The 16,908-nt window shown below is 45.4% G+C and overlaps 1 protein-coding gene and 1 long non-coding RNA gene across 12 annotated transcripts in view; both read right to left on the minus strand.

Moving 5' to 3' along the window:
* Positions 1 to 16,908, minus strand: part of CGNL1 (cingulin like 1) — a 204,447-nt gene that overhangs the window by 42,444 nt on the left and 145,095 nt on the right. The window lies entirely within an intron of this gene.
* LOC146406340 (uncharacterized) lies at positions 8,418 to 12,261 on the minus strand. Its single transcript, XR_014810793.1, has 2 exons — positions 9,432 to 12,261; positions 8,418 to 9,033 (listed from the first exon to the last, which is right to left on the minus strand). It is a non-coding gene; the product is annotated as an uncharacterized LOC146406340 (long non-coding RNA).

Below are 16,908 nucleotides of genomic sequence, written 5' to 3' on the forward strand. Positions count from 1 at the left end.
GTAATTAAAAATAATATAAATGAAAAGAGGTTGGGGGCATTCCTGTTGTGGCTTGGCAGGTTAAGAACCGGATGTGCCTGTGATGATGTGGCTTCGCTCAGTGGGTTAAAGATCCAACGTTGCCATAAGCTATGGCACAGATTGCAGATGAGGCTTAGAACCAGCATTGCTGTGCCTGCAGTGTATGCCTGCAGCTCTGATTCAGCCCCTAGCTGGGAACCTCCACATACCGCCAGTGCAGCTATAAAAATAATTAAAAAAAAAAAAAAAAAAAACTAAAAGGGGCTGGGGTTGGACTACATAATTATTATCACACACACACACAAAGTAAAAACCCAGTCTCTGCCTGGTACCACCATTCATGGCAAATAATGACCTGCTTACAAGCTGGCACATTTTCATGTGTTAACGCCCACATTTGGAAATGGGACCAGGACAAACTTTTATTCATGAGAAGCACAAAACTCCCCCAAGAGCGCCACAAATGGCCACGTCTGAGTGTTTCTCCTGACCCAAAGGCACTGATGCACTTTCCTTGCCAGAGCAACAAACCACACGCCTCGGAAAGGCTTGCTCCCAATGGATAAAAGGTAACCGCCCAGAACGAGCCCCTCCTGGCTTGTCCTAGTGCAGATCCAACACATAGACACATCAGGTTTTACTAATTAACAAGGCCACTGGCACAGCCAGCTTTTGTTTCTTTTCCGTCTCACTTTTTTGCTGAATGAGGGAAAACAGCTGAGGCGTGGAGGCCGGGAGTCCAGGGAATGCAATGCTGGCTCGTCAGTTCCACGTCACTGGCTGCCCCCACCCTCGATGAGTGAGGCTCAGGAGCTCAGCTGATGGGTACCCAAGGGGGCTCCTGAGGCCAGGTTTTCTGCTGGGAGTCATCCCTTTCCATGTCACAGCTGTGGACGTCACTTTCAGTCCACGGTGAGGACCTGGGTCACAAGTGATGTGTCCCTTTCTCACTCGGGATTCGTGGACAGTTAGGTCCCCTGCATTATGCCTTCAGCCTCCCCCTCCACCTGCACAACAGTCAACTACTGAGGAAAGAAATAGCATCTATTTTAGTCATAAGCCAGTCACTTTATCTCCTCCCCCAGTCACCTGCGAATTTCACTAGCATGAAACTTCTAAGCCAGGGCTTCTCACATTTTAATGAGCATGGGACTCACTGGGGGACCTCCTGAAACGATTGTTCTGGCTCAGGCAGCCTGGAGCAGGGCAGGGGCTCTGTCTGACTAACAAGCTCCCAAGTGGTGCCAGCGATGCTGGTCTCTGGGTACCATTGTGAGCAGTGAGGTCTAGACTGAGAGGCTGCTCTAACCTCATGCATATGGTTCACAGCTTAGGCCCCAACTCTCTCCTCAAGTCCTCTATGCTTCTTGGTCCGACTCCAGTGCTGGGAGGGGTACAGGCAGCTTGAGTACCACTGCAGGCTGTGCAGCCAGCTCACACAGTGACCTACACAAACTCATGAGCCCTCTAAACTCAATTCGCATCCTTATAGAAAGCATAGTAGGTAATGTGTGCTCTAAATGGGGCAGAAAATTCCCCAAAATGAGATATAAGAGCTAAGAAAACTGAGATCCCTGCGCTAATGTAAAGTGACGGATTTTTCTTCTTCCTTCTGACCACCCATTTGCCATTTTTTGGTGAAAGTGGGGTTGAACCATTGCAAAACATCATTTTAAAACCCCTACCCTCCAAAAATTCTCTCACTGTATTTTCCAAATGCCAACACTATTCCTTCTCAACATATTTGTGGTTCAGAACTGAACTGGTTGCAGAGTTATCTCATTGATAAACTCTGCAGCAACAGAGCAGTGCCATTAGGAAGATGGAAATACATGTTGCAAAGGAAATAATAAAGTAGACAATACTCATTACCAAACCCTAAATATTTTCAAGGCAAAGTTGATTCCAAAGCCGAAAAAGGTAGACGTCAGTAGTCTTTTCCTTTTGTTAGAAGATGTGAATGCCACACTAGACACTGCTAATAATTAACTCTATGATGACTTCAGACAAGTCATTTAACTTCCATCTGCCTTCAGTCTCCTCCTTTGTAACATGAAATAGTCAGTCAAGCAAATTTCAATGTCCCTGCCAGCTCTCAATTCCGGGATTCTAGAATGAACTTGAAGAAATCAGGCCATATTACACAATCATTAAACTAAGATTCCAGAGGTTTTACTCCTGTAACATCACACTTAAATTTTATCTTCATATGCTGTCTGTTAAACTCAGATAGTCTTTGCCATCGTCCCCACCATGGCATCTAGAGCTAAGGACCACATCTGAAGACCAACTTTCTGCCACGGAGCAAAGCATTACTAGCTCATTTTCTCTCTACAGTCCCCAACTTGCCAGAACTGAGTTGGAATGTATCATGTTTAATGAAGATTTTTGTTTACATCCTTTTTTTCCATTGCCCTGGTGGTGATTTTTCTGTTTACAAAACCACCTAAAAGATACTCCTTTTTAATCATACTCAATTACCCAGTTTTTCCTATAGTAACTTGGTGATTATATAGGCTAAAAATATCATTTGTTTTCTTCACAATGTCCTTGGGAAGTCAATAACTAAGAAACCAGCAATATTTACTCTCAGAGTGTAATTCAGATATAGGTCTAAGACAAAAGCTGTGCTAATAAAATACATCAAGTTTGCTCTGAGAATCCATCTGACAAAGGCTCTCATTTAAGCCATATGACAGAGTTAAAGAGACACCCAACATGGGGATAAAAACAACTATGATAAAAATACTCTGCACACGGGAGTTCTGTTGTGGCACAGTGGTAACGAATCCGGCTGGCATCCATGAGGACACAGGTTCAACCCCTGGCCTTGCTCAGTGGGTTAAAGGTCCTGTGTTGCTGTGGTGTAGGTCGCAGATGCATTTCGGATCTGGCATTGCTGTGGCTGTGGTGTAGGCTGGTTGCCACAGTTCTGACTGGACCTAGCCTGGGAACCTCCATATGCCATGGGTATGGCACTAAAAAGACAAAAGACAAAAAAAAAAAAAAAAAAAAAAAGAAAAAAAATGCTCTTCACACAAATAGGTCAAGATCAAGTGATTTCCCCAAGAGGCAACATGCTCAATAATAGTTCAGGCTTTTACATATTGTGCAACTCCACTGACACGAAATATCTACAACTGAGAAAGAAAGTAGACCTGTGGTTGTCAGGGGCCTTGGGAGGGGGAGCTGAGATGTAAGGGGCTTCATTTTGGAGTGATGGACATGCTTTAAACTAGGACAATAGTGATGGTTGCCCAATCCTGTGAATATATTAACACCAGTGAATTGTACACTTCAAATGGTGAAAAGAGTGAATTTTACATTATGTGAATGTTATCTCGAAAAAGAAAACAAGAGTTCAGACCTTGGAGTTGGCAGACCTGAACTGGTTCTGCTTGTTGGTCTCTACACCTTGGTTTTCCCCATTGTTCTAAGAATGAATGGACACATTATGCTAAGCACATAGCAATGTTTCAGGCACACGGTAAGATGATGACAACCTTTGATGGCTACACATAAGGTCATGCAGCCCAAAGTCACAAACCAGGACTTGCACCTAGTTCTCCAATTCCTGTCTGTGATCTCTGCTGCTGGCTACCTCCAAGTGTGACAATGGCAGCGGCTTCAGGGGAAACTCCCCAGTCAGCCAGAGAAGAGAAAAGGAAGATTGACACCTGCCAACTGTGGGCTTAAATCTGGACATATCCAGATTTAAGGCAAGGGAAATGGAATATGCAATTGGATCATGAAAACTGTTTCTGGAGCTTTCTCTGAAACAGAGCTCTGGGTTGCAGACTTTTAATTATGCTTTTGCCTTTTTTTAAAAAAAACACCACTCCTTAAAAAAAAAAAAAAAAAAAAAAATCCTCACAAAAATCTGCCCAGTGTCCCTGGGTCATCTCATTGTCCAAGAGATGACAAGAGCCTTATATCATACCTGTAAGGCACCATTTCCCTCACCATGAGGGCCACAGTCTTTGCTAATCTTGTGACCAGCATATCAAAGTTCTCTTTATAGAACCCCACTTCCCACCATGGTACAGTCAGTCCTTCGGGGTGCTGCCAGCTGGCGGAGAAGACTCCACCCAGGCAATGCCATGAGTCCAGAGGCTCTGCGTCACAAGGAAAATACAGGGTTGGGGGGAGGCAGGAAAAAAGCAGGGGTTAGACACCCAGTTAGACAGCCTTCATCACCGATAGACCTAGCAGTTTCCCAAATGGTTAAAATCAGCTTGCTGTCAGCACACACACGTCTAACAGGTTCAACAGGATTTCTCAAGACAGAAGATAAATAAGCAAGTTCCCAGAGCCCTGCCTACTGGAGAACTGAGGGGACCCCTCCAAGATAAACCAAATCTCAATCTGGACGCCAACCGGCCCTAATCAAGTCCCCAGTTCTATACAGTTCCCTTCCCAGAAATCTTGTTATTTGTGAAAGTTGATCCTTCAACTTCCCCACTTGGCTGCTACTAGACTTCCATAAACACTGGGAAGATAAGCCCTAAGTTGTAGAAATCATGCCGTTTCAAAAATTTAAACAGAAATTTTCAGACCAAGAACTCTCATTCTGACAACCATTCCCATTAGTACCTCTTTACACTCCCAAATTAGACTAATTTCCAGGCAGAAAGTTGTCAACTTCTCCCTTCATCCCCTACCTCCAAGGCTGCAGGAACAATAACAGGAGCTGAAGAAAGGAAATCAGGACTGACTTCATGTTTGGAAGGGAAGAGGCTGGGCCAAAACCCTCACCAAGCTTTGAGGCTGGTTCCCATAATCCCCAGGGTTAGGACACACAACAAGGGTGACCATTATTTATTTCTTTCTTCCAAGATGCTCCTTGAGACTGAGTTGAGCAGACTGTCTCCTGTAAAGCCCAATGCATGCATGGTCTCCAGCTCTCTCCTTGTAGGCCAGCCTGCTGGGGTCAACAGCTAGCTCTAACTGCTGGGCAGGAGGAGCAGAGCCAGAAATAGGAGTGGCCTAATGCAGGGATGGTCACCTGCTCACTCGGAGGTTTTGTCCAAGTCACCACTTCTCTGAATCACAGTTTTGTTTAAAAAAAAAAAAAAAAAAAAAAAAAAGGTGGGGTTATGGATCCATTCATTGCATGGATCAAGAAGAATGAAAGATAGTGCCAAGCGTCAAAACACTAGTCACTATATAAATGGCAAACAGTGTCCAGGAAGGAATTAGTGTGCACCGCTCAGGAGTCAGAGAACATAAAGCACAGGTTTCCTTCTAGACAGAGGCCCTGAAGGAGGCAAGGTGACCCTCTGGCCTCCATCCCCTTGGACTAATTGTTTCCCAGCCATGGATGCTGGCTCGACTCTCATTCAGTCCCTCTGTTTCTGAATAAAGGGAGAAACAAATGTCACCTTTCCTCTCAGAAGAGGTGGGGGAGACAGAGGGAGTGGATAGCACCATCAAGTCTGCTCACAGATCTACCCCAGGACTGCTCAAGTGCCAGGTCCCATGGGCTTTTTTAAAAAGGCCATTTTGAGGACCTACCCTTGAGGCCCCATATACCACCATCATAGTCACTGGTGCTTCTGCCCTCCAGGTACAAGTATGATTGTGCCTGCCTGTCTCCTTGAAGTCAGGTGTGGCCATATGACTAGCTTTGGTCAATAAAACATGAGTGTAAGCAACATGCATCATAAACAGGTACAAGCTCTAAGAGACAGTTAGGGATTCACCTCCATGCCTTCCACTGCTGCAGCCTTCAAAGATGCCTGGGTGAACCAGGGGCCCTGACGAGCAGAGCAACCTCCACCTGCATGTGGCCACCATGACCCTTGTGAAATGAAATGTGGGCAAGAAAAAAGCTTGTCTTAGTTAAGCTACAAAGCTACAGAGCTCTTGTTATTGCAGCATGACATCATGCTAAGACCTGTGCTTAGAGGCCCAGCCCACCCATCTCCTGTTCACTGAGCACAAAACCTTGAGTATATCACAGGCTTCATCCCAAAGAGCCAGTGAGGCTATAACAAGGAAACAGCATGGCTTCCAGAGTCAGGCAGACTTGGGGTCTTTTTTTTTTTTTTTTTTGTCTTTTTAGGGTCACACCTGCAGCATGTGGAAGTTCCCAGGCCAGGGGTTGAATCAGAGCTGTAGCTGCTGTCCTACACCACAGCCACAGCAACTCAGGATGTATGTGCAGAACAGAGGCAGACTCAGACTCACAGACTTTGAAAAACTTAAGGTTACCAAAGGGGACAGGTGGGAGGGTGGAAGGGATGGCCTGGGGGTTTGGGGTTGGCACATGTACACTGCAGTATGTGGAATGATTGGCCAATGGGGACCTACTATATAGCAGAGGGAACTCTACCCTGTATTGTGTGATAATCTATGTGGAAAAGAATCTGAGAGAGAATAGATATGTGTATATGTACGACTGGGTCACTTTGTTGTACAGCAGAAATTACCACAACCTTGTAAATTAACTACAATAAAACTTAAAAAAAAAAAAAAAAAAGAGTCCAACAGTCTAACGGCCTCTGAGATCATGTCCATCTCTGCTTAAGAACATGGCACCTGCACAGCAAATGGTTATTTTCTCTCTCTGGCCTACCCAAGTTTCTGTTTTGCCAGGTGAAGTTCCAACAGACCTAGAAATTCATTCATTCATTCCCATCTTACTCACTTGTAAAGTGATAGCATGTCAGCAGTATTTAGGACACCAAGTTTCTCCGGTTCAAATCCCAATCAGCATTTCCAATATCCCCCATCTCTCTCCAGCCCCCACCATAACTTTGGTAAATAAGCAGACCTACAGGTTCTGCTTCCTGGGGCTAGAAGCCACTACCTCTCCAAACAAGCCTTTCCATTTTCTCAGAGCTCTCAGCCATGGAAATAGCTCCTTAATGCTGAGCTATCTGCATTCCTACATCATCACTGGGACCAAGGAAGGTACAGTCCTTCCTCCAAATGAAGCCTATCAAACATCTGAAGCCCTCAAACCTCCATAATACCATCTTACCTGGCCTTTTCTTCCTTAGGCTAAACTGTCAAAGGTCCATCTTCAACCACTGGGGTGCAGTATCCAGTGCTGTTTCAAAGTGTGGGGCCCCAAACCAAAACAATACTTCCTGAAGACTTGCTGCCCACCCACTCTGCTGATGACCAAGTACCCTCAGGACACTCAACGCAAAGTCTCCCAGTAAAGAAAATCTTCAGATCCCTCATAGGTACGTGTCTGCATAGCGGTAAGATAGAAAGCCTCATGCCACAACTCAAGTCCACAAGCTGAAGAAAGCTTTGGACTCCTCAAGACAGATGTCTGGGAGACCCTTCCCAAGACCCGCCCTGCAACTGATAGTGTGGTGATGGTCGAGGCATGACTGCTGCGGTCCTCTGGTTCCCATCCCTTCTTCTGCTGCCAGCCCCTTTCTGCCTCTCCCCACCTGGGTACCCCAACACCCTGCTGGCTCTCATGCATGGAGCTCATCTTGTTGGCACAACCCCATTTTCTTCGCTAAGTTGTACCTTAACCCTTCTGGGGAGAAAAATTAGACAATGTCTTTTTCCCTCCCATGCTTCTCTTCCTTTATGGCCAACACTCTCCACCCCATCCCATCCCAGGGGCTACACCTGGGGAACTGGCCCCAAGTACGCTGTTAGTTACATTCCCCAGGACAAGGCTCTGGATCAGGCAGGTGACACAACATCTCTGAGTCCTCTGTCTATGCCAGGCATTGGGCCCACCTGTTGGGCATCCCACTTTGTTCTTAGTTACCCACCCGCCCCTCCCAAGAGAGGTATTATTAAATTATTTGCTTAGAAATGGGAAAATGGAGACACTAAGAGGTTAACTTGCTAAGGTCTCGGGGCTAGTAAGTGGCAAAGCCAGGTACAATCCCAGGTGGTCTCACTTGAAAACCTAGCAGACTGACCACCAGCCGGTGAGCTCTTCACAGGCGGGGCCTGCATCTCACTCCTGCACCCCAGGCCTGCCCATACCTGGCACACAGTGCACTCGCAATTCAAGTTTAATTAGCTCTATATGTTTTTAAGCATCTAGGTGTATTTGACTATACCAATGAGAGTCACCAAATGCACATACTCCCCACTGCACATTGATTTGATATTATTTTATCAACACACATGATTTCCACCATGTCATGAGCTAGATCAACTTCTGTTATCTGGCCTGAGAACCTAACCCCAATTTATAACAATGTCTCCAAGAGAACATTCTTTCAACTTTCAAACATCCTACCTAAAAATAAACTTTTAGCACCCTCCTTTCCTAAATTGAGCCTGCAATTAGCAGATTCCTTCATTAGGGTGCTGCTGAGTTTTACATTACTAAGAAGTCTGTCCTGCCTTTAGTCTGCCTCAGAAAAGATGCCTAAATCTCAAAGGAATGTGTGAATTGGACACCCCTCACATTTTCTTTGCTTTTTTTTTTTTAATAAAGGCCCCATTCTCAATCCAAAATTTTCACAATATTCTAGTTCACTGAAGGCAAAGGGTCTTGTGTAACCTGATAAATGAATAACCTAATTAATGAATTTTTAATTCCCTGAAATGGCTGGGATGCCTAGCTCAGGTCAAGCCCAAGACGTGTTCTAGCGACTCATTTTCCAGATAAGCAAACCAGAGGCTGGCGAGGTTAAATGACTTGTTCAAAGTCACACAGTGGAACCTCAGCCACAGCAGGGCCTTGACGGACTTAAATTTAACCACTCTATCAGACATTATCTATTAACCCAAGTAATACCTCTCCTGCTCCCTAATAATGACAATGCAACTCAACACACACCTACTCTTACAGCTCTGCCTGGGAACCCAAGGGCTTCAAGGGAGTCCTTGTGCTTATCTGGCCTCAGAAAAACACAGAAGAGGAGATCCTGTCATGGCTCAATGGTTAACGAACCTGACTAGTATCCATGAGGACGCAGGTTTGATCCCTATCCTTGCTCAGTGGGTTAAGGATCTGGTGTTGCTGTGAGCTGTGGTGTGGGCCAGCAGCTACAGCTCCAATTCCACCCCTAGCCTGGGAACCTCCATATGCCACAGGTTTGGCCCTAAAAAGAAAGACAGAAAGAAAGAGAAAAGAAAAACACAAAAGAGTCTCTATTTTTACCTTTGGCTGCTGAGAGTGGCTGCTTGCCAAAGGGAAAGGGTGTGAAGAAAAACATCTGACATTTCCTTCTCAACCTGAAAGATGCATTTTCACCTTCCTACCCCACCACCCAAACCCAGGGTCTCATCTACTCAGCTCTAGAAAAGTAGGGGACTTGGTTCTAATATACAGCTCACTCCTCCACTCATTCACAGCATGTCTTCCAGACCGCCCTTGCCAAGATGATGCTTCCACCGAGACCCACCACAGCTCAGAGTCCAGAATGACGCCTATTATGTAACAAAGTGAGTTAAACTCCTAGCCCAGACTCCAAAACCTTTCTAAATTGACTTCAGTCTACCTAGTCCACCTGATTTTGCCCAAACCTTCAAACTCTGCATCCAAGAGATTCGTTTTTATACTGTGTGTCAAGTTCATTCCCAATTACAGGCCTTTGTACAGCATCCAGAACCCTCTGTGGAAAGTACCCTCCAAAAAAGAATTATCTAACACAGTATTTTCCCCAAAAGTGTTTTATAAAACAAAAGCATTGTGGGATATCATTTGAAAAAATTTTTGTGGTCATTTAATTCTGAGAAATTCTTATGACTGAGTCCTTTCTTGGAACATTATAATTCACATTCAGCTCACATGTTAAAGGCTCAGAGAAGTCTCATAACAGGAAAAGACATTCAACTTTATCCCAAGAGCCCCCAAATAATCTCCCATTTACCCTCTGTTCTCCATCTTCACTGTCGCTACACCAGTCGAGGATGCCACCATTCTTCCTGGACAACAGCAAAAGCCTCCTGGCTGGTTCACTCACTTCCCCGCTTCTGGCCTCTCCAATCCATTCCCCACACACCGGGGCAAAAGGGAAGATTCTGAACACCAAATGAGTTCATGTCATCCCTTGCTTAAATGTTTCAATGGTTTTCCCATGCCCTTGAGGATAAAGGCAATGACCTCTGTCCTTGGGGTTTATGGATTCTACCTACCTCCCGTCGTATACACGCTTCTCCTCCTCACTCAACCAGCCTTCCACTGGCCTTTTCTTTCTTTCCTTTTTTACCTTTCTCCTGGATCCTATTTCCTTCTACCCCAGGGCCTCTACACATCTGCCTAGAAGACTCTGCCCTGCCTCTTCCACATCATTAGCTCCTGCTCAGCCCAATCATCACCTCTTTAATGGTCCCTGCCCTTCAGACTCATCATATCCCAGCCTCTCTATTCCATGAGCCTTGTTGCAATTTGCGTTTATTTATATGACTTTCTCCTTACACCCCCTTCCATCAGATTGTAAGCTTTCTGAAGGTGAGTATGTGTCCATTTTCGCTCACTCAGTTTAACACAGTGCCTGGCCCAAGGTGAATACACACACACACACACACACACACACACACACAAATTGTTGAAACAATAAACCTTAAGTATGAGCAACCTCTGTGAGAAAATAAAGTACAATACAATACATTCTCTAACAGAGATATAAACCAACTGCTCTGGGAGAGGAGGCAAGGGAACCTTAGCGCCACCTGGTGAGACAGGCAAAGCCAAGACGTGCTGGGTGCCAGGCAGAGAAGGGAAGGGGAAGGCAGTGCAGACAGAAAAAACAGCACCTGCCAGGGTATGGAAGCTTGCAAGGGCTGGCTGCTTCCTCATAGATTCTGCCATACATCTAGACCACCTCCATCTGCCATCCTCAAGGGGAGAGAGCATGTCCTTTAAGCTCTCCTCTCGAGCATGAGAGGGGTGCCCTGGGCACAGAATTGTCTGCCAATGTGAGAAGTGAGCACCTCCCTACGCATCAGTTGTGTTCCCTTCCTGCCGGGGAGCCTCAGGCTGCCCTCCCAGTGTGCGCCTGCCCACAGCACTGCTGCACAGCCCGCACGCTCAGCTTGCCATGGCCTTGAGATTACAGCCACTCTTTGCAGATCCCGCAGTGCCTGCCCTTGTGGCCAGCCTACCCTAACCCTCCGCCCCTGTGGAAGTGCCCCATTTCTGGAAACTGGAAGCCTCTCTTTAGCCTCACTCTGGTTAAGAGCTATCCCCAGCAACATTCCTAGGGATGCTGAATAAGCAGCTTAGATGAAGAGGGTCGGGGTGCTCAGAACCCTTTGCTGGGGCTTTGACTCCGCTGGATCAAAGCTGCAGCACGTGTGTCTGTGTCTTTACCCTGCATCTGCAACAGGGAGACACATGCCAGACGCTCCTCCAAGAGAGTTTGTTCTAAGCAAGAGGAATCCTGCCGGGAACCACCCTGCCCACCCCCACCCTCCAACCCCTAATCTAACCAGGCCTGTTCTTTGTTCCACAAAACAAACAGCTAGTTCCTGCCAGGCCAGATGAGGTGCACACACACACACACGGAAGCAAACAAAAAGGCCTCTTGCCCAAGACTTTCTTTCCTGTTGGCCTGACGCTGTCACGGGGCCCTTTGTTTGAAGTCACCAGATGTGCCAGGTCCCTGAGGGACCTGCAGCGGCTGGGAATGTCACTCACTGACCTTCTACTGCACAGTCAGCCTCACTACACCTGACCCGGTGGGGCACAGTTCTGTTCTAACCACCCACAGGCTACTCGCGGAGAAAATGCATCCTTCTCCCCACAAATCGGCCCTTTAGCCTGGCCCCTCACTCTTCTCTCCTCCCTGGCCTAAGAACGTCCACCCAGCACGTCTACACTGCACCAAGACGGTGCTGCCAACAACCTTGTTTCACCTTCCCCTCGTCTCCATCATCACCCCCACTTTACTGATGGGGAGATCGGAGCTCAGGCTCCTAAGTGCCATGCCCCAGTCATCTGGCCGGGTTCTAGGGGGCTCTAGCCAGCTCCAAGGCACAGGCCACCAACATCTTTCTCAAAGATCCTGATAATTAATTCCTTCACAAAAGACTTGATAGGTGAGTTCCTGTCATGGCTCAGAGGTAATGAAACCAACTAGAATCCATGAACACTCGGGTTTGATCTCTGGCCTTGCTCAGTGGGTTAAGGATCCAGCATTGTCATGAGCTGTGGTGTAGGTCACAGACATAACCCAGAGCCAGCGTTGCTGTGACTGTGGTGTAGGCTGCAGCTGTAGCTCCAATTCCAACCCTAGCCTGGGAACTTCCACATGCCGAGGGTACGGCCCTAAAAAAACCAAAAAAAAAAAAAAAAAAAAAAAAAAAACTTGATAAGGAGTGGAAGGCCACACTCAACCTGGGCATCACGTCAAGCACGACTCTCAATCTGTTCAGGAGACAGTTAGACAGTTCTCTTGATAATTACAACAGCCTTATTGGAAATAGTCACATTTGGGGTTTAAGACCCTACACCAAAGGAACGTGGTGATTTGGGTTTTGTTTTTCTTCAACATATTTGTTGTCTTCCTGAGCACATCCAGCTGCACTTCAGAACAACGCTGTGGATATTTTCCCTGAAAACACACACGCCTCCCTCCCCTTGCCTTTCACGCATTTATCTTATCTCCACTCCCCCAGAGTTCATGAGGCTCCATTCCACATCATCCCTGGTTATCAGTTTTGCTTTTACGAGCAACACTTATCTGGATTTCTGAGACATTCTTGGCTTTCCAGAAACATGCTTTCATTTTTCTTGTCAACTAGTCACTTTATACGCTTCCCAAGCGAGGCCTCCCCATGATAACAGCTGCCCTCTTAATATCCTCACCCGTCTCGCGGCATTAATGCAAGCTGCAATAAACTGAGACACGAATGCATTATTAACGTCAATCTATACCAGGGAACATAATGCTAGTCATCATCTAAACCACATTAAACACTTCCCAGGACAATATGGCTTCATCTAACTCTCTTTCTTGGTGTTTATCAGCAACTCCCCAAAATTGTTTATCAATACTTTATTATATATACAGAACCTCAAAGTAGGAGGGCAGCTACACCTCTGTTTTTTCCTAGACAAACTGACAGTCCCCAGCGATCGTGTTCACCATCATCCTTTCCTTCTCTCCTTGGTGGTGTTCCCAGGTCAAAAGGGCGGAGTAATGCTGTTTTTTTCAGAGTCACCACAGGTATAAAACCAGAAATTCAGGCTTCACCATGTTTGATTTGAAAGAAATCAGCAGGGTTAGGTATGAGGAATCCTTGACATGCAGGGAGGCTTTCTAGCAAGACAGGTCAAAGCATCCCTGAGGTATGAATAGCGGCAGAGGTTTCAGAGTCCCTGCATCTGACAAGCTACGAGGAAGCTGGTAATGAGACCACGACAAGGACGTCTCGGTGGTTAACAAGCTGACTGAGAAAGCAAGAATACTGATGACATCGTGCCAAGCACCTGCTGACAGGTGGTTCGAGGGTCACATAAGCAAGCTATTTCAGGGATCTCTAAGGAGCGACCCACAGGGTATCACCGAGTTACAAGAACAGATCCTCCAGCCTACAAAGCCCCTGGGTAAATGTAAGGAAGAACTGTAAGAGGTGATGACAACCACCTTCACAACCCCTGCTGTACAAGGGATGGGCAATGAATCCCAAAGAATAGAGCAGAGAGAGAGTGCTTGCTTCCAGAGGAGAGGCGCTACCTCCTGGCTGGACAGTCAGTATTATACAAGAAGCACATGGGGATATTTGGAGGGATGGCAGACTTGCCAGTGCCTGAGCTCATGCCTAGACGCTCAAGTTTCCAGGGAACACCCTTGGCCGAAATCTCCTGGATGGGATGCCAGCTGAGTGCCGTGACTCCCAAGTGGATGGGGGCTGGGAATGAACAGAAAAAGACATAGTCCAGTTGTCCTGGATGGAAAATGTAACACGCACCAGTTTGCAATCATTCTAAAATGAAGAATCAGGCTTATTTAGCCTGAAACAGAAAGAACAGACAGCTCATGGGATTGGGTCCTTTCCCAAAATACAATCCATTCATCCCAACTAATGCTTTTATTTGTCTTTTGTCTTTTCAGGGCTGCACCCGCGGCATGTGGAGGTTCCCAGGCTAGGGGTCTAATTGGAGCTGTAGACACCAGCCCACGGCAGAGCCACAGCAATGCAGGATCCAAGCTGCGTCTGCGACCTACACCACAGCTCATGGCAACGCTGGATCTTTAACCCACTGAGGGAGGCCAGGGATCCAGCCTGAAACCTCAGAGTTCCTAGTAGGATTCGTTTCCGATGAGCCACTATGGGAACTCCTAACTAATGCTTTTAAATTTTCTACCTCTATTTTTAATGGCCTAACCGTATATGAGCAGTTTATTATAAGCTGCTGACAAGGGAAGGGTGTTAAGTGCTGCATCCAGGCGCAGAGGGGAAAAAAGGACCAGGAGAAAGAGCAGTGGCAGAGGTGGGCTCTTTCAAACCAGAGACTTCAACAGAGCTGCAGCAGAGAGCTAGAGATGATAGAAGAAAGAGAACCCTCTGTATTCCCATCATCAATAAAGCTTTCTGGCCTCCATTTCGGAACACAGATCCTTCCCAACCCCTCCTTCTCACTCGCACAGTATCCAGTTACAAAAAAACATGGAATGGCTATGCCTTTAAAACGAGTCACTAGGTGTGCCTATAAATGTAACATTTTAAAATGGCAAGAGCACAGGCATATAAAAGTGATGGTTTTTGGACCCTAAGTTTTCTTGCCTTGCGAAACTGATCTAAGTGGTTTTCAAGTTGATACCCCCAGTCAGTGTTCTGGCATATCTCTCTGGGTGATTACTGTTTGTCTCATTCTTATGAATACTGTGGGGTACAACAGTGGCATATGACATCATCCATCACCTGCACATGATAAGGAGAGAAACCTGAGCTTACTGGGATCAAGATCATGTCTTGTTTTTCTTCTTAGCTACAGTACCTTGACCAATGTCACATATACAATTGGAACTCCATAAATATTCAGTTTGCTGAAAACCCGAGTGGAGAAAGCTACCAAGTATCTATTATAACCATAGCAGATGAAAAGAATGCAATTTAAGAATCTGCAATCTCCCTGAATCCACTAAACAGTCCCTTAAAGGATTCTCAAGTTTGACATCATGTTACCTCAGTATTCATAGCAGCACTATTTGCAATAACCAAGACATGGAAGCAATCCAAATATCAACAGAGGAATGGGATAAAGATGTGGTACATAAATACAATATAATATTACTCAGCCATAAAAAAGAATGAAATGATGCCATTTGTAACAGCATCAATGGATATACAGATTATAATACTAAGAAAAGTCAGTCAGAGAAAGACAAATACCATGATATCACTTATATGTGGAATCTAAAAATGATACACCCCCAGCGTGGGAACTTCCATATGCCCCAGGTGTGGCCCTAAAAAGCAAAAAATATATATATATATAAATATATGATACAAATGAACTTATTCACAAAACAGAAACAAGACACAGACACATAAAACAAATTTATGGTTGCCAAAAGGGAACGGGGGTGAGGGAGGGATAAATTAGGAGTTTGGGATTCGCAGACACAAACTACTATACATTAAATAAACAACAAGGTCCAACTGTATAGCATGGGGAGTTATATTCAATATCTTGTAATAAGCCATAATGGAAAAGAATGTGAAAAAGAATACACACACCAAGAGCATATAAGAAAATAACACACACACATATATAATTGTATTATAAATGAATCACTTTGCTGTACCCCAGAAATTAACACAACATTGTAAATCAACTGTACTTCAATTTAAAAAAAATTTTTTTAAACAAAGTTTGACAGCATGTTGACTTATACACATGAATACATCTGTGGAGCTTAGAGTCATCCAAAAGTCCCACTAAGCCTTGGATCCTGCATTCCACACATACGAAAGAACAAGAAACAAGAGATGTCATTTATCTCTTTTCAGTTTAATAGAGTTGACTTTTAAACCAGTGCTACTGCCTGTTCAGACTATTCTGAACCTTGGGTCTATCATCTAGCAGCTGGGCTCTCTCTGCTGGCTTGGGTCACCTAACAGATTTGGTTAAGTGTGCTTTTTGTGTCTTTTTCATGGAAAACAAGTTAACAGGACTAGGCCAAGAGTCTTCCACCCATCACTGGAAAACTTTCCAAATCTGTCTGTAACCCCAATCTCCTCGCCTAGTAACACTGCCAAAAGGAAGAAAACATAATCTGATGATCTGGAATGACTTTTTTTCTGACTTCTAGGGATCCTCTCCTACATCAACTCTTATTTGAACTTTTATTTATTTTTTTTTTCTTTTTGCCTTTTTAGGGCCCTACCTGTGGCATATGGAAGTTCCCAGGCTAGGGGTCTAATCAGAGCTGCTGCTGCCAGCCTACACCACAGCCAGAGCAACATGGGATCCGAGCCAAGCCTGTGACTTACACCACAGCACACGGCAACACCAGATGCTTAACCCACTGAGCGAGGCCAGGGATCGAACCTGCATCCTCATGGCTGCTAGTCAGATTCGTTTCCACTGAGCCACGACGGAAACTCCATGAACTTTTAATATTTTCTAAAGAAGGACACGAGAATCAATGTGATTGAACTTTATCACCTGCAAATTTTATTCATTGCAAATTTAAAACTATGAATTCATCATTAAAAGAGTTAGTTCCAGATTAAGGTACTTTCCTCACCTTGTTTATTCCTGAAGCCAAGCCAGATCTCAGAAATCGTAAACATTCATACGTCCTTATAGGGCTGCTTTACTAGTCCCTTTTTCTCACTAATGCAGGAAGACTGATGTGCTCCCATAATCCTCAATAAGGAAGTAAAATCTGGAAACAAAATGCCATAGCCACCCAAGGGGCCATTCACGACTCCAGGGCAATGACTGGCTGCTCTAACAGTGCTCTATGAGCCTGAGTTAAGTACAGATGTGGGCCC

This window comes from Sus scrofa, chromosome 1 (genome assembly GCF_054392235.1).
Source record: "Sus scrofa isolate SSC_HxYL_T2T_F1_AM1 chromosome 1, Sscrofa_HxYL_maternal_Yorkshire_Landrace_v2.0, whole genome shotgun sequence".
NCBI lineage: Eukaryota > Metazoa > Chordata > Mammalia > Artiodactyla > Suidae > Sus > Sus scrofa.